At 38.3% G+C, this 22,348-nt stretch overlaps 1 protein-coding gene across 3 annotated transcripts in view; it reads left to right on the top strand.

The window, feature by feature from the left end:
• Positions 1 to 7,012: 7,012 nt before the first annotated feature.
• Positions 7,013 to 22,348, top strand: part of Usp2 (Ubiquitin specific protease 2) — a 29,171-nt gene continuing 13,835 nt past the window's right edge. For all 3 annotated transcript variants that reach the window (XM_065227788.1, XM_065227787.1, XM_065227786.1), the window contains exon 1: positions 7,013 to 7,754. The gene's annotated coding sequence lies outside the window, so the exon portion shown is untranslated. The remainder of the gene's footprint in view (positions 7,755 to 22,348) is intronic.

The following is a 22,348-nucleotide window of genomic DNA, read 5'->3' as shown; positions in this document are numbered from 1 at the left end:
TTTTCAGCTGCGCTGTTGAACGGATTCTTGACGTCGATCGTTATCACGGTGCATTATCGATCTCCTCTTCGTTTCTGGTTGGACGCCCGCTCGGCTCTCTCGACCATTGTCCGAATTGCACCCACCGTTCCGGAATTCAAACTGCCTCTACGACAATTCAAAACAAAAGCTGATAGGGCTGCTTAGGTTGAAGCATTGTCCCTTTCAATTGACGATGTTATTTATCTCCATTGAATTCGACAATTGGCGATGACGAAATCTCTTGAAAATTGAAAGTCAATCAAAACTATCAACGAAATTTGTAATGCTCTTTTTAATTTTCTAAGAATAAATGTTGCTGACAATGAAGCAGCATTTCAAATGAAGTGCCATAAGCTTCCCTTAGTTCAGTCGGTAAAGCCACCGCTACAAAGCAAGACCATGCTGGAGGTGGCTGGGTTCAATTCCCGGTCCGGTCTAGGTATTTTTCAGGTTGGAAAATTTCCCCACCTTCCGTGGGCATATTGAGTATGATTGTACTTGCCACACAATTATACTAATGCAAAAATGGTCCATTAATCGAAAGCTCTCAATTAATAACTGTGGAAGTGCATCTAGAACACTAAGTTGAGAGCACGCAATAAACTAATATGCGATGAGCAATAAGCTTGGAATGCGAAGAAGCAAGCAAGCCGTATGCTTCAGGACAGTTTCAAGAATTGGGGGAACTTCAGGGAAGATCATTGCAGTTCCATAAATTTCAGGAAAATTGTGGAAAATTTTGAGAGGTTCCCAAATTTTCAAGAAATTTAGAGAACTTTAGAGATGTCTCGAAATGTTCAGAAGTATTTTGAGAAACTCACAGAAATTCAGCGATTTTCAAGGACGTTAAGGGATTCTTAGGATAGTTTCATTAAATTCAGGACGGTACCAAGAGCTTACCAAAAAAGGAAGGATTTTAAAGAAGTTCTGAGTAGTTCAGGGAAGATATAAAACAAAACTCCAGAAAAGTTCCATTAACTTCAGAAAAAATTTAAAAATTTAGATTTTTCGTGAACTTCTGGGAAATTGTTTCGAAGTCCAGAGATGTATGTACATATATTTCAAGGAACGTTCAGTGAGTATCATGGTAGTTTTTAAAACTTAAAAAAAACTTCAAGGCAGTTCCATTAACTCCAAGAAAATTGTGGGAACTTTGAGAATAGAATTTCCAGAGAAATTTACGAAAGTTTAGAGATTTTTAAGAAAATTACGTCAAGTTCAGACTAGTTCCGAGAACTTAAGCAAAATTCTGGGATTTTCAGGACTGCTCTATGAACAGTTGGAAAATTGCAGGAACTCTATGACCTTTGTCTTTCTTTTAAATTATGACTGTAGCAAAAACAATCACGTTTAAACCGAAGTAACATTGTAAGTTTTATCGAGGTTTTAAAGCATTCTACAAGTCTAAATCGTCTATAGAACTCTCATAAAACCAAAATTGTTACCTGGGAAGTTATCCTGCTTACTGGTATCTGTTGGAGGTTAATATTCTCGCTTTGCCTAATCCTCTGTAAAGCTTATCATCGCTTCTTCTTCTAAGCTTTTTAGGCTTCTGTAGCGTCAGTAGACGTCTGAGATATCGATTGCTAACAAAACGAATTGATGTCATTTGATGAATGGCGCTCTACCCTGTTAGTATTTTTAAATTTATTGCGAGCTAATTGCAGACAAGTTCTTCCAATACACATGTACATGCAGTTATACATTCTTATAGGGGAAACAGTCCTATTATTGTGATGCGTTAGAAGCGTTAGAAGCCTATTGTTGTGTATGGAGGTCTCCATACACAACAATTGGCTTCTAACGCTTCTAACGTACCGCAACGATAGGACTGTTTCCCCTATCACAATTATGGGCGCTCTTGAAAGCGGGCACATGAATTTGAGAAAGGCGGAGCGCACTCATCTAAAAAAAATCAGGGAGCAACCAGCTCTATGTGGACCATGACAGCACTGTTTGAAGCCATTGGACTGTGGACATGCACTGTGGAGCAAAATTTTAAAATTTGGCATCAGTCTAGTGATTAAGTTGCTGGAAGAAAATGAGTCAAAAGGAGCCTTTTTCGTTATGAAGGATTTTTCGAACTGACGAAGTTTGGTACACAGCATTATCGGGATCGGTTGATTTCAGATGAATTTCATTTCGATTTTATAAATCGATGGTATTCTCAATATTGAGTTATGGAGAGTATGTTAAAGCAACAATCAATACGAAACTAACGATTTTAAATTGGCTCACCACTTTAGTAGCCTATTGGTCCCAAGCAAACGATTAACGTACCCTATTCTAGTCGAAATTCTAGTACTACGCAATGTTTGTTTTGATTCGCTATGAAAGTTTGACAGATAAAATGAGGGGTTATTGGTTTTTCTTATGTTTCGAGGGGTGAATCGATTAGTTTGGGACCGAAAAGAGTACCAGAGCTGAGCCAAAAAGTTGAGCACGTTATTTCGGGACCTTCTAGTCTTAGAGTTACCTCTATGGTTAAAGTGTGTTCCATTTGGAATTAAGAGGACTTCTAACGTTGATTTTAGTTCCTCCGGTTATCTTTCATGTGGTTAGCCTGTTTATCAGATATTTGTGAACAGGGTGTAATTTATTTACATAGGGGAAATGGATGTAATGTTGGTCTAAATGCCCCTAATTTGGGCCCATACATAAATTCAGCAATCGACTAAATTTTCAATAGCGACCAAATATATCCAAAAGTATCGTCCCAATGACGCATTCATCTAGATAAAATTGATAAATAGCAGATTTTTAGTGATGGGCCCAATCTTAGAACCATAGGCCAACATTAGAGCCATTTCCCCTATGTAAGTACATTTATTACGTCATCTTTGCAACATAATAAACATGTGTGATAATTCTGAAAGATGACGTAAGGTCATGCTAAAATGTACGTACTATTTTGACCATGGTGGGCATTGATAATCATTTGTTTGTGTCCGAATTTATAGACTAAATGTCCGGATTCCGGTGCATTATGTTTCTTAGGAAAATATATAGAAAATTCAAAAAATTCCATGGGATTTCAGAGAATTCCTGAGGAAATTTTGATTGAAAGTTCGAGAAAACTTGTCACCTGTCACCTGTCATAGCTTAGTACATGAGAGTTTACAACCTACCAATAGAAGTCCCGGATAGCGATCTAGCATCGATGCTAGGTAACTTCCTGCTCCAAGCGGAAGAAACGGGAGCAGCCATTACAGGAAGATGAAACCAAACAACGGAACGAAAAAGAAACCAGTGCCAGTTAAAGCCCTACAGTAAAAGTATGGACGTCTGTCAAAAGTTGTTCCAATCGAACCGTCAAAATGCACTGCTTTGCTCGATTGGAACAGCTTTTTTTCAGTTTTGTGGTGACAGTCGTCCATACTTTTACTGTAGGGCTTTAGTGCCAGTACGTACGCTGGTGTAGTGACTGGAGGTGCATCACCAAAGGAGGAAGCGGTTGAGGTCCTTGAAGATGAGGTGATTCCGAGAAGAATAGTGCAGAGGAATCAAGCGCTGCGGATAAACATGAAGCGAAATTACCTCTATGGTACTATTACTACAAATTCGGGATAGTGAACTATACCGAGAAAGAGCGGATAAAGGACGAAGAGGAGGTTGCTGAAGGAAAAACAATTGGAAGAAGCCAGGGAGTTGAGGGCACGGCTAAAAGCAGAAGCTAAGCTCAAGTCGCCTCCTAGAAAGAATAAAAAGAATGGATAAACATTATTCCTCATTAATATTATTATTAAAAAATCATTGGTTTCCGGCTCCGTGGAGTTCTTTGAGCATTTGAACCTAGCAAATAAACTAATTGGAAGGGTAGTTTTTGTAAGCTTAAGGAGTATACCTTAATAAGTCTGAGCAGAATTCGAAGGTGGCATGGTTTTTGATTGAATACGATGATATTAGAAAAGGAACACATACATATGTTGATAAAATCGAATTCTCCATGGCTCAGAGATCATAATGAATTTATAAAGTTTATCTTTTTAAATTTTTATAATAAGTTGGTGCAAAAAAACGCAATTATCAGTAGTAATAAAATTTTACATTCATACGAATTAAAACACAACCTATAATTGATGTGGCCATACATAATTTTCGTTATGTTCGTATTTCGTTTACTACTTGCAAACTTCTTCAGTATCTAGTCATAGTCTATAACTAGATTAAGTCTATGACTAGAGACTGAAGAAGTTTGCAAGTAGTAAACGAAATACGTATCTGGTATAGTTTAAAGTGATAGTGACAGAACACTTTAAGTCTGATATTTGTCGTTGAGCATCTTCAACTATGTTAACATTTTAGAACTTTAAAAAATATTGAGAGTTTGAGAACAAACATCTGAGACCTAGAAAATTTTTCCTATATATAGGTAAAATTTTTAAATTTGGAAAAAGCACAAGCTCATTTTTTTTCAAAATAACGTAGCTTGAAAACTTTTTCAATAGTCTTGGACTTTCGCGAAAATAGCAAAAACCTAAGCTTGCAAATTTTCGAGTTTTTTAACGAAGGAAAAATGTTGTTTGAAATTTTTAGAAATTTATCTTCACAATATTGGATTTCTGATTAATTAACAAAATCATGAAAAAACCTAGCTTCTTTCATTTGACTTCTACATTCTATTAATATAAAGTATATATTCGAATGAGAATCTATTTAGGTCAAATTATCCATTCAATTCACTGTCAGATTCCATTATAATCGTATATGAAAATTGTTTCTCATCATAACTAACTCCTTACATTCATTTGAATGTGTTTAAATATCCAATATTTCATCTTAATTCTTCATAATGAATCTATTATTGGTTGAAAGCTTTATTTCACCTTACCAACATCAAGTTCCATAGAAGGAGCACGGAGCATAATTTGTAAAACCAGTAAATTAGGCTTCTTTCAAAAGCTCAGCCAGCTTTCCCTTAAAGTAGGAAGTTCTCAGATCGTACACGACCAATGAGATCAACGCAAATTTGAGTTCAGTGTACTCATAAATCGCAAAAAAAAATGAAGGGACTCAGCGATGGGTAAATTTGTCTCATATTTTCCAGATTTTTCCAGGATAAAATTCCCGACTATGACAATAGCAAAGATTGGATTCTCTAAGTCTATTGGTACTACACCTAGACTGAGTAAAATTTTCGTCAATTTTTCTCATTTTCCAGCAGATTTTTTAGGTTTTCCACAGGAAAACATGAGACAAATTTACTCATCGCTGAGTTGCTGCACTTTTTGCGAATTATTAGTAAACTGAATTCAATTTTGGGTTGATCTCATTGGACTTGTACCATAGAAGACCTTTAAATCATCAAATGTATCCTTACTTTAAAAGAATGCTTTCCAGCTTCTTCTAGAATATCTCGGAATATAACCTAGAAGCAGAGCGTAAAACTATTAACTGCTTAGACTGAGTGTGAAAGCACTGCTCTATTCAATTCATTGTTCTATCCAGACCGTATGTACTTACCAAACGGTAAAGGACGAGGTAATGAAAGAGCCAACAGAAAACATTCAGTCACTCACGAACAGGCGACTCACACTGCTTGCCTTCGCTCACATAGCATGTAATTGAGGCATTCTTCCATAGAAAATGAACGCTCAGTCATTCCATCCAAACATGGATTGAGTACCATCATGGAAGAATAAACGTGCTGACTGAACTACTGACTGAGTGCTCTGCTGTCGGTGACTCGTTTACTTCTCAATCATTCAGACTCTCACGAGACAGTGATGACGCGGGTGCGAGATGTTTTTATGACAGGTGGGCAGGAACTCACGGTCTCCCAGTGTTGGTGAGTTCTTTGCCGTTAATGTTCACGAAAAGTTCACTATTTTGCCATAAAGAAATTCAAAACAAAATTTTTTATTGGCGGATTTGGACAGTTTTTGACCTGTTTCATACGACCGGAAGGTTTATGCTGGTCACAAATGCCGTACCGAACTGATTTCCTACGCAATTAATCAACCTTTGATGTGAATTTCGCTAATAAACACGAGGAGCATTTCTTATAGCAAAACTTGCCATAACAAAATGGGCATAGTTCATTTTAGTAAACAAACTAATACTTCTGTGTCACCTTTCATGCAGCTCCTAGACTACGGGTGGTTGTTCATATTCATAGAAGTCCTTAACATGTGAAGTGCTTTTCGAATCTTCTAACCTATGCATGACCAGAGCAATGAAAATGTGGTCCTTTTAACCCAGCTTGATCAATTGACTTGTCCTGTTTAAACCCAGCTTTAGCGTAGATTGATTCGATAACGTGAAATTTTCTGACCATCTAAAATTAAGAGTTGGATGTGTCGTACCCCCAGAACTTATTGATCTTTTTTGGAGCGAAAACAAATAACGAGGTTATATACTTTTGTTACATTACAGTTGATTAAGGACAATACAAACAAACAAAGTTTGGAAACGGGAAAAACGTAACTTTAGTGGCTTTTAGTTGAAAAAAGCGACTTTTAGGTGATTGGCTTGAAGAAAAAAGTGACCTTCGACCAGCGCTGTGATTAGCATGTCATCGATAGACGTTATGATCATGGATAAATGCTGCACAGTAAACAATGCAAAGTGTGCAACAATGGGCAAATTACCCTAAATCAAAATCGCAACAATTTAGCACCATTTGCAATTTAAATAGTCATTCTTTTGACCGACATCCCGCTAACGACGTCAACGAACTCGTTCTTCGCAAAAAAAAAACCATCAAAACAGCGCGCCATGAGTCGCAAATCGCATCAACTAAAACAAAAACCAAGTTGGCTAGAACGAATCAGGTATGCTCCCCATCGCCACCACACACGTTCAAATACTCACCACAGCCGTATGCTGTGTGGATACCAAAACACAAACTACCTGTTCTATTTGCGACATACACTGATTCACCTGATGTGCACTTGGTATGCGTGCAAAATTCGCCCCAATTGCTCCGAACAGCAAGGGAAAAAAAAAACTTTTTTGACATTTTCCATTTTTCCTTATTTTGGCAGTCGTCTCCTGTGCTTCATTCCGTGTACACACGAATTACTACGGTTGCCGTCGGCCAGTAGACCTGAACCAGGAGATCCGCCGTCGCAACGAAAGAACAATCCCGAAAAAGGAATTGTGTCCACTTCGTCGCTAGTCACACCTCGACGAAAAATTCCTCCAACTCTGGAATTTCGCATAATTTTCGCTTCGAAAGCCTCGGGAAGAATACGAAGAAAATTTGCATATTCGCGTGAGTGAATCGTGTCACTGTCGTTTTGAAAATCGGGAGTCGCCGAAAAATCTCCCCATATATTCTGTGTTTGGTAACCAACGAGTCTAAAAAAGAGTGTGTGAATCACGACTACGACCAAGACGGCGACGACAACGACGGAAAAAGAGTAGTCGACATTTTTTTCAAGTTCAAATTTTCACTTGCGACCGACCGTCTATTATAACACCATCAGTGCTGGGGTATTAGATAGCCCATGTGTATACATATATAGCCGAAAGTGAGTGAGAGTGAGTGTGATTTCGTGCGAATTTTTTGCGGTGTTTCGACTGAAAGCAAGGTAGAGCTTTAGTGCGTGATTAGAGCAGCTGCCTGGTGGGAACCGTCGAGCGAGAGACTCGTCGCGGTTGGTCCGTGTGTTCAAGGCCTACTTGGAGTGTTGTGTTGCACCTCACAAACAGCAGACGAGCTACCAGGATCTTTGAACGCCTACTCGCAGTTCTACTGTGTGTACTATGATCGTTCTAAATTCAGACAGGTTGGTAGATGAGCCGATGAGCGTGTGTGACCATTACAATTTATGCGAAAAATTCGCTGCAGGTGCAATTCTCGTTACGGACGGTCGTCGCTGTTTATACGAACTATTGATTTCGAGTTTTTTTTTGGTTGTTCGTTGGTTCATTCGTTTGCTCGCTCGCTCGCTACACCGTCACGACTCACGACTCTAATGGCGTGTCACGTACCGCTCGTGAAGAAAAACAAGCGCAGCAACAACGGCAGCAGCGGTGCGGGGAAAAAAGAAGAAGAAAACAGTAGAAAAACAGTTTCGTGTCTCTCTAATTTTATATCGATTTTCGCGTGATCGTGTGCGCTACTGAGCAGCAGAGCTGCTGCGAACCACGATGACGATTTCGCTCTGCGAAGATGATTTAGATGAGAGGCAATGTGCGAGAGCTAAAATTTCGCATCGCATACATTTCAATTATCATTTTTTTCGTCAAACTCCCTCCGCCAATTATTAAGGGTTCAACTGCAGTTTAAAAGCGTGCAATTTTCACTTTTCACACACGTCCACCACCCACTGACTGCCACCCACTCTGGAGTAGCTTTTGATGGAAGAAAGAAGAGTGGTACGGACAAGGGAAAGAAAAAGAGAAAGAGAGAGAGTACGCGCGAGAACAAGAGAAACGGAGCGAGCGCGAGGGGACGAAGCAAGGTGATTGCTGATAATCGACGAAACCTATCATAATTTGGGATACCGACCACCTTCCAAGAAAAAGGATTTCCCTTCAGGGGACTGCTTCCCTTTCCTCAATGATTGCCCTTCCCATTTCCCCCCAGTTCCGCGAGCACGGCCGCCATGTGCATGGATATGGATGACGATGTTTGTCGAGTTCATCATATCGTGATATAATTCAAATCGGTTCAATAAAACGGGCAACTAAAAATAAATCCCAGTCCGCGTCCGAGACGGCAAATACACGTCAAGGAAAATATCTATGCTTTGCCACTGTTTAGAGCTGACGATGACTGCTCTGCTGCTGTTCATGGCCGTGAGTAAAGCGAGTGCGATAAATTACTGAAATTCTCGCACCGCTGACGATCCCCCGACTGTGCGACTGCGGGATCATCACAAGATGCCGAGGAAGAGGAGTAGGATGGGGGGAGTAAACGACGGGAGATGCATATTGGGGAGAAAAACACGGTCGCCAATATGTGCGAATATCGTAAATATACAACACGCCGCAGCACGGGGTGGAGAAACCGTAAAGGTTTCCTAATTGTTGACACCTGAATGACGCAATTACACGGGGACGACGATGGGGAGCGCATCTCGTTTAACCTTTTCCTCTGTTATCTTTTTGGTGCACTGCCTTGCATTCAGCTGCACGTGCAGGGCTGGTAGTGCATAGTGCGCAAAATAGTAGTGACTTTAGTGACCAAATAGTTTAAAAACGTGGTTAAAATGTGACGAAAAATTGCAACAAAAGTGACTGGCAAATTGAAAATGTTTGCAGGGGAAAACGGGGTAAAACGGCCACCCTTTAGATTATTGAAAAAAAATAACTCTTTTAAAAAAAAATAGTAATAGTATAGCTGGAGTTGATAAACACATTATAGCTTGATAACAAGTGAAACGCCAACATAAACGACAAAAACAAACTTTGTGAATGGCGGTGGGCTGCCTTTGTTAATTTGTGTTTAAGGCATTTATTGTTTTAGAGCTATTATATAATTTATCATGCAAAAGTAACGTTATTATACGGAAAATACAAATCTGTTCGATGTGCTTGAGCGTGATTGATCGCCCAAGATTGCTACTCTGTTCTTGCGAGATTAGCTGTAATTACACGGCGAACCAATAGACGATGCTTACCCTAATACACGTGTACCATATACTGACGATATCTTAGATGGTGCGACCATACCACATAAAATTGGGATGATATCCCGAATTGGTGGTTAGGCGCTTCTTATGGTTATTGTTTATGCGGGTAGGACTAGCAATCATCCTCAATGTGTAAAAACTGGTGATCTCAAACTTGGCATTACCATCACCGGCCGCGCCCGAACGCAGGTCAAGACAGGAATGGGTAGGAATGTGTTGACGTGACACTCGCTTTGATGGAAGCCGAGGAGTCCTCTGCACTTCCACGAGGAATCACTGGGATGTTGAGTAAGAGGGTTGGGTTTGCAGCAGGGTTCGTTTTGGTAAACGATGAGCTAAATTGATATTCTAACGATCATATAACGCGAAGGAGCTTGGGTTTGAACCCACGGTCTTCTGCGCAGTAAGCAAAAACGTTTGCCACTAGGCAAACGAGCTCCTTTTTAATAATCGAGTGGCTGTTATTACCATGTAGTCATATTAAAATATAAAACGATTAGCGAATCTTGCATGTGGATGGGCCTTTTTTTTTCTTTGATTTGTTTTCTGTCGATCTTGTTTTCCGTGCTGAGCACCAATGCTACCGACGCCAGGGAGGGACACCTGGACTCTACCTATCGACCCATCAACTCATTAACCGGGGACCAAAGGCTCTTCCAGGCCTCCTGGGGTGAGAGGTAATCACGCTTACCACTAAACCACCGGCGCCGCTATACTCATGATCTTCTGCTCAGTAAATCAATTGAAAGTTTCAAATCCTATTCTACCTAGGATCAAAGGTTTACCAAAGATTCACAAACCAGGAAACGAAATGAGGGAGATTATCTCGGCTGTAGGATCCCCCACTCATAAGCTTGCCAAATGGCTAGTAAAGGAATTTCAAAATATGCCTAAACCCTTTACCACTCGCTCAGTTATCAGCACACAGGAATTCGGAAATCAACTTCAGGCATCAGGAGAGATTCGGGAAGATGAAGTCATGGTTTCATTTGATGTCACAGCACTTTTTCCGAGTGTACCAGTAAAGAAAGCCATCAGCCTTTTAGAGGACTGGCTTCTGAAGCAACGTGAGGATTCTACTTGGAAAAACAAAGTTCGATAATATCTCAAGCTTACTCGTCTTTGTATGAAAGAAAATTATTTCATTTTCAGAGAAAATTTTTATAAACAAACTAAAGGCGCTCCTATGGACAATCCACTTTCTACATTTTTATGTGAATTGTTCATGGCTAACCTACAAAATATTCTGGAGGATAGAAATTTGTTGCCCAAATGTTGGTATAGGTACGTGGATGACATTTTTACCATTGTCAAAAGGGAAGATTTATCAAAAACTTTGGAGGCCATAAGCAACGTTCTCAAGGATATCAAATTTACTCACGAAGATGAGAGAGACGGCAAACTCCCCTTCTTAGACGTTTTAAATCGCTAGACTTAATGGATATCAAGAAAAAACAATTCAAGCAGTAATCGATAAAAGAACAAGGGATCATTTTAGGCGTATTTCGACAACTCTTACACCAGTAACTGAGGGTTTAAAACGGGTAGCGGTGAATTTCGACAAAAACATTACCAAACCATTGATTTCGAAGTTTAGAAGTGTTGGCCTAGATTTAGTATTCAGCAGCAGGACAAATCAGCTGAAGTCACTGTTAGGATCAACAAAAGATTCAATAAATGTCTTAAGGAAAGCCGGAGTTTAAAAAAAATCTTGTGTGCTTTACTTTTTGGCTCAGCTCTGGTACTATCTTCGGTCCCAAGCTAATCGATGCACCCCTCGAAACATAGGAAAATCTACGAACCCCTCATTTTATCTGTCAAACTTTCACAGCGAATCAAAACAAACATAGTGTAGTACTAGAATTTCGACTAGAATAGGGTGCACTAATAGATGTTTTTGGAACCAAAAGAAGCTATCAAAGTTCGGTAGCAAACTAAAATGTCATATGATAGTCATTGCCATACGACATTGTCGTCGAAGACCGTCACGTATTTATGTATTTTAGATTTTCTCAAAATAAGAGCTGCTAATGTTGTACGTGTGTGAATTCTGAAAATAGCAAGCAGTGATGTTCTAATAACATCAGTGTTGTGTGAGAAAGATGACGGTAGAGCATGAGTGTACGAATACAGAGTTTCGCGCACGATAACGAAGCGAGTGTAGTAAAAAACGTCAACTGTTTCATCCCCTGGTCACCTGAACAACTTTCCCGAAGACGGAAACTTTCTGAATAGTAAAGATTTATAAAGGAAATGTACATGCACATTAGCGCCAAAAAATATGTACTACTGTTCTCTAACAAATTCACTGTGCAATGTTGCCGAAGATAGTAACCTTTTATATGGTCAGGACCATGGATATTCCATGTGGCCGTCTTACCCCTAGGGATGGCTAACCTTACCCCGCATGATTTATTTATTTCATTATTTAGTTTGAATTTGCTTCGTGATAAAACATCATCAAATGAAAAGAGAATTTTCTGAAAATCAATGTAATTAGAGAAAGTACTCTAAAGATCAATATGCCGTAATTTTATCGCGGGAATTTTTTTCAGTTTCGGTTCAATTTTACTTCATGTCCATTCATAGTGACTATGTGACTTCTACTAGGATTTAAAAAAGGAAGATCTAGGCTCTTATGTGGCCATATTATAAGTTGACTTTTGGAAGCGTTGGGAAAATCTTCTTTTTTTTGTAAAAGAGAAAATATACAAACTTTTCTGCAGTCTGCTGCATTATTTTTAGAAAATCAAAACGTAATTATTGTTTTCGGAGCGGTCAACTTTTTTTATCTAGTTCGTAGGCTCAATCGCGTTAGCTTTACGGAGCCGATAATTCATTGCTCTTTGTTTGTAACTAAATTCACTTAATTCTATATCTAGTAGGAGTTAGGCCGAATACTCGCGCCTTACCCGAAGTTAGAGGGGTACATTGTCGAATGATAGGAAAAGGGGAGGAGCTTGAGCGGTCAACTTCCCATTAGCATAGCTAATATAGTTTAAAGGTAGGAAGCAAATGCAGGGCTGGTAGCAATGACTTCTGTTAAAAATAGTGATTTTAGTAACCATATTTATGAAATAAGTGACTAAATAGTGACTTATAGTTGTAAAAATAGTGACTAACAAGTGACCTAAGAGTAGAAAAGTATTCGTTATGATGGCACACCAAATACATGATTGACGTTTTAGACTTATTCAATTAGTATCTCATAAACACTTATGTACGATATGAACCTTTAAAGCGAAAGTTTATGGCCAAACCCACGGTATTAGTCAGGGTGTCTACTAACTGCAAAAACCGGGAATCCCCAAGAAATTTTATTTTTGCTTAAAATACCTTTAAATCTCTTCAAATAAGTCTCAGAGAATTTAATAATTTTCTTACTAAGGATATTTTAAAGAAAATAATGAATTTTAAAATATCAGCATTTATTTCTTCTCGTTATTTTCATTCACAATTTGAACTTTATAGATGCAAAGTGGATTAATCTTCAGTAACAAATAAATTAAAAAAAAAACAGAGGCTTTTTTTTTTGGTTTTTTAACATGCATATTGTTTAGAAATTTTCAAGAATCTGGAGTAAAATTCCATGCACAGTTTCAAAGGCTCGTGGAATTTTATTATAATTTCTAAGGACCTCATTTGTTTGGGAAGAAAAATCTTGGAGAAAAACAACAAGTGCAATCTGATTTCAAGGTAGTTCTGAGGAATTTTAGATTTCAATTGAAGCCCGATAGTTTTGAGTAGAGTTTCAAGAAACCCTGAATTGAATTAAAAGCAAATTTTAATGAAAGCTCTTAGGAATTTCTGAGGAGCACAACTCCTGTGAACCTCAGAGGAAAGTTTCAAGGGCATTCTGAGCATAATTTCATAAAGTTTGTGGGAAAAAACGAATCCGGAGCATAAGTCATTGGAATTTTTTTGAAATCTTCAAAGGAATTCGGAAACTCAATTCAGAAGAGCAGTGTGCAAAATATCATGATAATCACTCGACACTCGCATCAACCGACTATCGCTGACAGAACGTTTTGTCACGCAGTGAGAGGTAGAGCCATGACAAATAACAATCACTAGCAAGGGTCGCTGCTCACAGGCAAAACGTAACAGTGAAGACTTCTGCAGTACGATCATGAGAAAAAGCGAAACGACAGAAGAAAATGAAAACAATGCCTACGCATTCCAAGCTCATCTCGGCACGCGAGACTGTGTGAGTTACAAACAAAGCTGGCAAAATTAAACGGAAGCTGTTGGGTTCACTCACCAACACACTCACATAAGCAAGCAAAGCAGGAACTGCTTCAAAACGAGCACAGATGAGTGTCTGATCGGTGAAGGATCACCACCGAAGACGACATTCACCAGTTGCTTTTTACGTCTTTCGTCAATTTGATGGATGGTCATGGAGAGTGCTTCGACAAGCACATTGATAGGAATGTACCAAGTGTTACAACCGTTAGCTGTTTGACGATCGTGATTGTGATCGGTCGCAACTCTACCAAACAAATTATGAGAAGAAATCTAAGGAATTTGTGGGGAGAAATGCCAATGAATTCTTAGGAGACTTTCAATGTGAGTAGAATTCCAAGGGAAGGAGTGAGATTGAAAATGAAATCTGAAATGAATTCAATGAATATTGGGAGAATCTTTCGAAAGGGTATCTTATTGCGGAGAATTTCAAGGTACATAATTCCAAGGAAAACTAATAGAAAATTGAATTCGGAGGATAGCTTCATCAAATTTTTATAGGAATATTTCAATGGAAATCTCCGTTGAATATGGAATGGACTATTCTGAGGTTTTCAGAACTACTTGAAAGTTCCCAATTTTTTCCTGAAGGTAATGAAACTGCCTTGAAGTTCTTTTGTTTTTTTTTTTAACTAGTTCGTTTATTTACTAGGCTCAGTCGTGTGTGACACTTTGCGGAGCCAAAATCAGTAATGTTTGATTTACATTTTAAATAGCAGTATTTCTAGATTAGTATTGGGTACCAATTACTCGTGGCGGGCTCGAGGTTAATGGGTAACAATTTCAATTGGAAGGATCTAGGTAGGAAACTGGTTTCTGAAGCCTCCTTCAGATACTACTCTCGGACGGTTGACTAGGTTCTTTTGTAGTTTGAGAAACTTCCCTGAACTTTTTAGGACTTCCTAAAGTTTCCTAAATTTTACTAATGATCATGGATCTCTTCTAAAGGTTTAAAAATTCGCTGAAGTTCTCTAGACTTCTTTAAAAAATGTTGTGACTTATCTAATGTTAACGGAACTGCTCTGAGGTTCTTTGTACTTTTCTGAAATTCTCAAAACTTCTCTAAAGTTTTTTAAGTTCTTATGAATTGAATTTAATTGAACCGTCCTAAAAATGTTTAAGCTTCAGTGAACTTCTGAACTTATGCGAAGACCTCAATTAACTTTTTAACGTATCTGAAGTTATCTGAAAGTCTGGGAACTGCTTTAAATGTCCTACAAATTTTCAGAAACTAATGGAACTGAACTTCCCCCGAAATTCCTCCAATGTTCGGAGCTTACTTAACTTCTCTTTGAAATGCTCCCGCATTTTGCTAATGTTCATACAAATTCCTTAAGTTCGCGGATCTCCCCTTAAGCTCCATAGATTTTTATGAAGTTCTCGAAATGTTTTTGAAGACCACTCTTCTGTGAAATTTTCGAAGTTTTTCTAAATTTATGGAACTTTTATGCTCCCGCAATTTTTATGGAACTAGAACGAAATAATTAATATAGTTCTATGATTTTCACTGACGTTCTCAAGATTTTTCAGAAGTTCATGAAACTTCCCTTAAATTATCGACACTAATTTAAAACTTCTTCAATAATCTAGACTTCCCTGGTGTTATTAAAACTGCCTAAACGATAACTGATTTTTTTTTTTAATTCTCTAGACTGCCCTGAATTTATCAGTATTTTTAAAGAACCCACTTACTTGAAGTTCTTTAAATATGTATAATAATCAAAAAAAATTCTGATATATTCATAATTCCCTGACGTTTTTGGATCCATCATAGAATTCTTGAAATACCCCAAAATTCCGCGGAACTCCTTTTAAGTCGCTGCAAATTTGCTTAAGTAAATGGGATTATTCTGAAGCTATCTGATCGTCCTTGAAGTACTAGGAACTTCGCTGAATATCATGAAACTATCTAAAAATATTTAAATTTATTGGAAGTTCTCTGGAATTTCTTGAGCATATCGCTGCTTGCTAAAAGTTCTCGCTTTTTTTAAATGGAACTTCGTTGATGTTCTCTAATCAACTTAGCTAAATTTTCGTATTTTTTAAGTTCTTAAAATCTCTATGATATCCAATCTAATCTAATCTTACACCAACACAGCCAGTTCTTGAAAGCATCCTGGAAAATGAAATATATACCTACATCATTTCTCTTGTCTATTTGATATATGTTTCACATCGTAGATGGGTCATACATATCAAAACGGCCAGGCATACTCAGGGCTGGTAGTGCTGATGCGATATAATAGTAGTGACTTTAGTGACGGAAATAGTGACCAAATAGTGACTTTGACATGTCATGGAACTTAAAATCAAATTTCATAAATTCCTCTAATTTAATCGAATCTCACAACGGAATTTCCTGTGAAGAGCATTTGAAGTGATTTGAATAATTTACTTTTGCTTAAGTTGTACATGATGACTAGCAAATAATAATTCCCATTTTTTATGATCTTGAATTTTATTCTGCGTTCGAAATCTTTTAATATTTGATATATCTAGGTAGATAGCTTTGCTAAGAACTTTTCATTCAGAATGATCTCAAGAACTTTTTTAGAATAATTCCCCTTCCCTTAAACTTAGAGGCACATAAGCTTTTACAAACATAATATTGCATTCTTGAAATTCTTTGCAGAACAATCAACAATATTCTTGGAAATAGATTATTTTCGGAGTTGGGAATGCTTAACATCAAATATCAGAATTAAAGTGGACATTTTATATGTACGATAGATGAGGAGATGAAAGTAAAGAGCTTATAGTTCCGTTATAGTGTGGCAGTGTGAAATTTGTATACAGAAAGTAGAAAGCGAACAAGGGACAATTTTGAGGAAGGTACGAATAGGGTAGAGCATCTACTTTACCAAGCTCATCCGTTAATGAGGGATGGTGAGGGGTGTTTCCTCCTGCCACCACTGGCAAAAGGGATGATCGGCGATTTGCTCATGGCCCTCTGATGTTTCACACTCAAGTCGCCATCTGACGTAAACAACTACCCGATTCGTACCTTCCTCAAAATTGTCCTTTGCTCGCATTCTTCTTTGTATATACAATTTTCACTCTGCCGTACTATAACGGAACTATCAACTCTATAATTGAATCTCCTAATCGATAGTATAAAATTTTCACTTTAAGTCTGATATTTGACGTTAAGCATCTCCGACTATGTAAATCGTTAAATTCACGCATGAAGTAATAACACATGATTAGTTAAAGCAGATTTTCGATTTTTAATTGATTCTTCTAATATAATCTTCTCCCTGAAGGCTCCTTCCATAGATACATGCTTACAATTTCCATGCAATTAACCTCAGATATTTCATAAATTTCTGCTTAGAATAATCTTGGACTTCTCCCCAATTCGTATTCTCCTCAGAATCCCCATAGTATTTCCTCAGAATTCTCAAAACAAACATCCTTCACAAACTTTGAAACTCTTCTCAGAATTCCTTTGGGATTGAATCCTCCAAATTTGATACCTTTGGCATTCTTCTCGGAATTTATTTCAAACTCTTTAGAATTCTCTTGGAAGTATCGTCAGAAATCACCCCAGAATTCTTTTAGAACTATCCGCAGAGACCATCTTTGGAGTGCACGGGATTTTCATGGAATTTTCATCAGAGCCCCCTTAAGCAAAATTCCAGAGCTAATTTTGAATTCTTATTAGAATTGGACCTAGAATCCTCATCCAATCATCATAGAATTCTTCTCAGAACTCTCGTTAAAATGCACTCTCAATTATATTAGAATTATTTCCAAAATTGTTTCGGAGCTGACTTTTGCGTCTCTAATAATTTAAACAATAATTAAAAGCGACGCTCGTATGTGTTAAGCCAAGTTTAACTATATAGGTAAACCTGGCTTAATATTTAAGCGGAGAAGAAGAAATCGGTCCTCAGAGCACTTAATTTTACATAAGACTTTCGTAGTCTGTACTTTGGTATTCTTCTCTGTATACCTTGGTGTCATCCCTAGAATCCTTTAAAATTATCTTAAAATTTACTTTGGATTTTTTAAAGTTCTTAATCATCCTTGAAAGACTTTTGAAAATCTATCACAGACAAATACCTTCGGAAAGTTTCCAAGGTTTACAATATATTTTTTGGGAAAGGAGGTATATTTTTCCCGATTTTTAATCGAAATTATAGGCATTTCCCAATAGGGGGAGAGGTAGCTCATCGATTCTTCCGGTTCGCCTCCTAGCATCGTGCTATAAGGTACCAGGCGATAACCAGGGTAGTTGATCGATAGCTCGATGACGTCATTTCGTTGGCGTCTGCAATGGGAAATTCTCATAGCAGGCGTTGACGATGGGACGTTGTCGAGTTGTTGAATAGCAACTATAGTGGTAACTCACCGATTACCTGTCGATCTGCCAAATTTGGAAAGACGTCTGCATTGAATTGTCTCATATAATAATATTCCGCCCACTATATCACAAGAAATTGCGAGTAGCTGAGTGGAATGGAGATAAGTTAAGCATTGGGTACAGGACCAAGTCTCCTTTGGGTGGTGCCAAAAGATGAGCGCAATAGAATCATCAAGTTGCCATAAGGCATGGAATGAGACTATTCCATGGCTGCGTAGTCAAAGTCTTCCATTCGTTAGTCATTTCAGGTGGATTAGAACAGGTTTAGGTGGGCGTTGGCCAGATTTGGATTTTTCAGATGTAATCCTGGATAAGACCCTGTCATTGAACGTCGCGTGAAAGTGGAACTTAATGAAGGCCTAAGTACTTTTTTGTAGTTTTTAGTTTTCGGATTTGAAAGATCGTCGGTTACAGTGGCCTGCTTACTGAGCAGAAAAACGCGGTCCCAGGTCCTTACATATCAAAGAGATTTATGGTAAAATCGCTTGTGTATCGTGTATTTTGCAAAACTTGTTGTTGTCGTTGGTTCCGGGTTTGAATGGATACACAAATTTGAGCAACGGTATTATGTGATATGAGGGGCTCGGTGGCCTTAGAGCAACCGTTTTTGCTTACTGAGCAGAACATCATGAGTCAAATCTCAGGCCCATCCACATTCAAAATTCTTCAATCGTTTTATTTGTTAATATGACTACATGGTAATAACAGCAACTCGGTGATTAAAAAGGTGCTCGTCTGCCTAGTGGCAAACGTTTTTGCTTACTGAGCAGAAGACCGTGGGTTTAGTCCCAAGCTCCTTCGCGTTACATGATCGTTAGGACATCAATGCAGCTTATCGTTTTCCAAAACGAACCCTGCTGCAAACCCCACCCTCTTATCCAACATCCCAGTGATTCCTCGTGGAAGTGCAGAGGTGTTCTCGGCTTCCATCAAAGCGAGTGTCATGTCAACACAATCCTTCCCATTCCTTTCTTGACCTGTGTTCGGGCGCGGCCGGCGCTGGTATTGCCTAATTTAAGATCACCAGTTTTTACACATTGAGGCTTCAAAATAGTGACCAAGTCACTAAAAAGTGACCTGCTACCAGCCCTGCCTTCTGTGCAGCATTTAAGGGGCAAGACGTACGGTACGAGATGTCCACGTTTCCTCCATTTATTGGATTCTGGAGCATCGTGTTCAAATCTTTGATTTAAACAGGCCCGATATTTACTGAATCAAAAGTGATTCAGTAAATATCGGGCCTGTTTAAATCAAAGATTTGAACACGATGCTCCAGAATCCAATAAATGGAGGAAACGTGGACATCTCGTACCGTACGTTCCGATTTTGGTAATTATATGATTGGTTGGTCGTTGGAAGCATTAAAGCTAGAAAGGTTAAGTGATGCTCAATTTTCTTCTGACGGTAGGGGCATGAGCACTACCCAAGTAACAATTTCGGTTTTATAAGGGTTCTGTAGACCATGATTTAGACTTGTAGCATGCTTTAAAACCTCCCTAAAACTTGCAATGTTACTTGGGTAGCTCTTGTTCTAGCCTTTTATGACTTATGGCTATAGCGCCATTGCTCGCTTTCTGAAAAGAGAAAGGAGAAGGACAAAGCGAAAAGGATTATGTGAAATCTATGAACATAAACAATATTTTTGATTTGAAATATACAATATAGAAATGCAGAACGGCGCGGTGTCTACTCGAGTCTTGTCACTATTATCAAATCATAAAAAGTAACAGACACTAAAATGTGATAGGTTGATAACTGGAAAATCCTGATTCCCTAGTTTGAAGTTGTCACGACTAGGGTTCGATGGTAGATCTTAAACCAGTAACGCACCACAAAAAGGTGATCTCCCAACGTTACTGGTTTGAAAAGATAAAAATTTACAAAATGGAACGAACTCACCAAGTTTAGCCAATTGAACCTGAAGGCTGCCTGACATGTGTTGATGTAGAAGTTCAAATTGTAGACGAAGCTTGGCGAAGATCAACATGAACTAGTCCGGTTTATCGTAGTTGCTCGGAATGTCTTCCTTCACATCCCGTAACCCTATTGGTTTTATTATATCCTGAAATTCGAATAAGTTTAAGTCTCAGAATCGTTCTAAAAGCTAAAAAATTCGTTTCGTTGCGTTTGCAACGGAGTAATTTGTAGATTACATACTGGCAACTGTCATGTATCTACTTTAACGTTCTTATTCTAATTTTTTAAGGAAAACTATTTGAAAGCGAAAAGCTTTCCATTGAGAATTCATAGCCGGAAATTGATGACAATAGCCATTGCCTTCTCCGTTACAAGGAAAGCAAGGATATTGTTGGTGTACCATCTACTTAACGAAAGGCCAGCGACTCACCGACGCCCCCATATATGCTACGGCCACCAAGCTAGCCGAGCTCCTCAATTTAAAAGTTTGGCTCCTTGGTCAATTTGGTAAAGTTTTTATGAATACTAATGAATTATAATGCAAACAAATGAAATAAAAAGGAAGGATCTCACCCGAATGATCTGCAACTAGCCCGCCTCTTCGTGATTCTTAAGATCAATTGTTCTCGCAAATGGAGCTCCAAGGAAATGGATAATCCTGACAATAACAAAATCAGGTTTCCTTTGCTCTGGTCTCGGGAAGATGTGCATCGGAATAAACGCACCGTCATTGCAGCATTGTCGATGAACCTGCAGATGTTGGCTCACTATTCCCGTTCCGATAGCTGTTCCACTTTCAGATTCAGACATTCAAATACGCAAAAACACATGTTCGCAAGAAACTTCATACTTTGTTAAACACGGGAGCAAAATTCAAACACGTCACTTCTTCCCAAACGGCAGTTATTGCAATATGACCATTATGCCAAATGGCATTATGTCAAACAGCCTACTTAACACTTTATATTTATCTTGCAGAAATGTTGTAGTTAGGTGGAAGTATTAACTTGAACGAAATAATAAGTTTTGAACTCATTATAAAAATTACCGATAACAACCGATTTGTTCAAACTTGTGTGAATTAAAGGGAATTTACGAATTCTCGTCAATCTAACCAGCGTCCAAGCTTCTATAAAAAAAATTCCTCAGCGTCACGTCACGCATACATATGACGTGTTTCTTTGTTGCTTGCTTCTCTGTCCATTCCAATCGACAGAATTATCCAATACTGTTTGAAAACGTTTGCACAATGTTCCAAACTTCTCAGGTGAGTGTGACTATTGTGGGCAGCCTCTTTTTCTTCGGCAACATTTCCATTTGAACTGCGTGTTGACCAGCTATTCTATTATGAGCAACTCACAATCCGCCGCATTATGTAGTGCCCATATTTCATTTAAATAAAAATATGGCATAACGGGATTGCTCAGTCGTAAAACTGAAATCAGATTGAAGCTGCAACTCTAAGGCATCGTGTGAATACATTTAGCGAAGTATTTTGATGGCAAAATACAAATCAACGTTTACATTTTGGTTGCCAAAAACAGTCAATGGGTGCCGAAGCCGACATATATCCTATATTATTTTCCTGGAAGATTTTCAAATTCCAGACTTTTGCGCGTTTTGTTTCCTGGAGAAACTAAAAATCCCGACTTTTTCCCTTTTGTTTGTTTGACATTTGTTTCTATTGTTGTATGAAACCCATGCGTTTTTTCAGTGGTCTTACTGCATCAAACGATACCTTAAGCATCCATCTTGATGATGAATAAGAAATATTTTGAATTACGGTTAAGTGAAATTAACCGAGAGAGATAAAAGTCAGATGACAAAAACGGGTCATTACTGTATTCATATTTCTGCACACAACGAAAAACTCCTGAAAATGCACCCTTTTTGACGTACAATTGACATAAGAAAATAAGCGAAATTCAAATCAATCCAATGTACATATCAAATAACATATTCTTCTTCCTCGGAGCACTGAATTTAACATGAAATGATTGTTTACGTTCCATCTTGTATGTTAGTTATTTTTAAGTGTGTGGTGTGGTAAATTGTTGAAAACCCCGAAGGCAAGCTTCACCAGTTTAATTTGAATTAATGTAAATTAAACTTCACTAAAAATTCCCCTGTCTCACGTTATTCCACGATGGATGCAACATGCACACCTCACGCTCGTTATACGATCGAAACGATGATGGTACAGTGCCAGTCGTGA

Source organism: Ochlerotatus camptorhynchus, unplaced genomic scaffold, assembly GCF_037179485.1.
Source record: "Ochlerotatus camptorhynchus isolate MF236.1 unplaced genomic scaffold, CSIRO-AGI_Acam_v1.1 ptg000276l, whole genome shotgun sequence".
Lineage (NCBI taxonomy): Eukaryota > Metazoa > Arthropoda > Insecta > Diptera > Culicidae > Ochlerotatus > Ochlerotatus camptorhynchus.
Note: the sequence above shows the minus strand (reverse complement) of the source record. Positions and strands in the feature narration are given on the sequence as shown.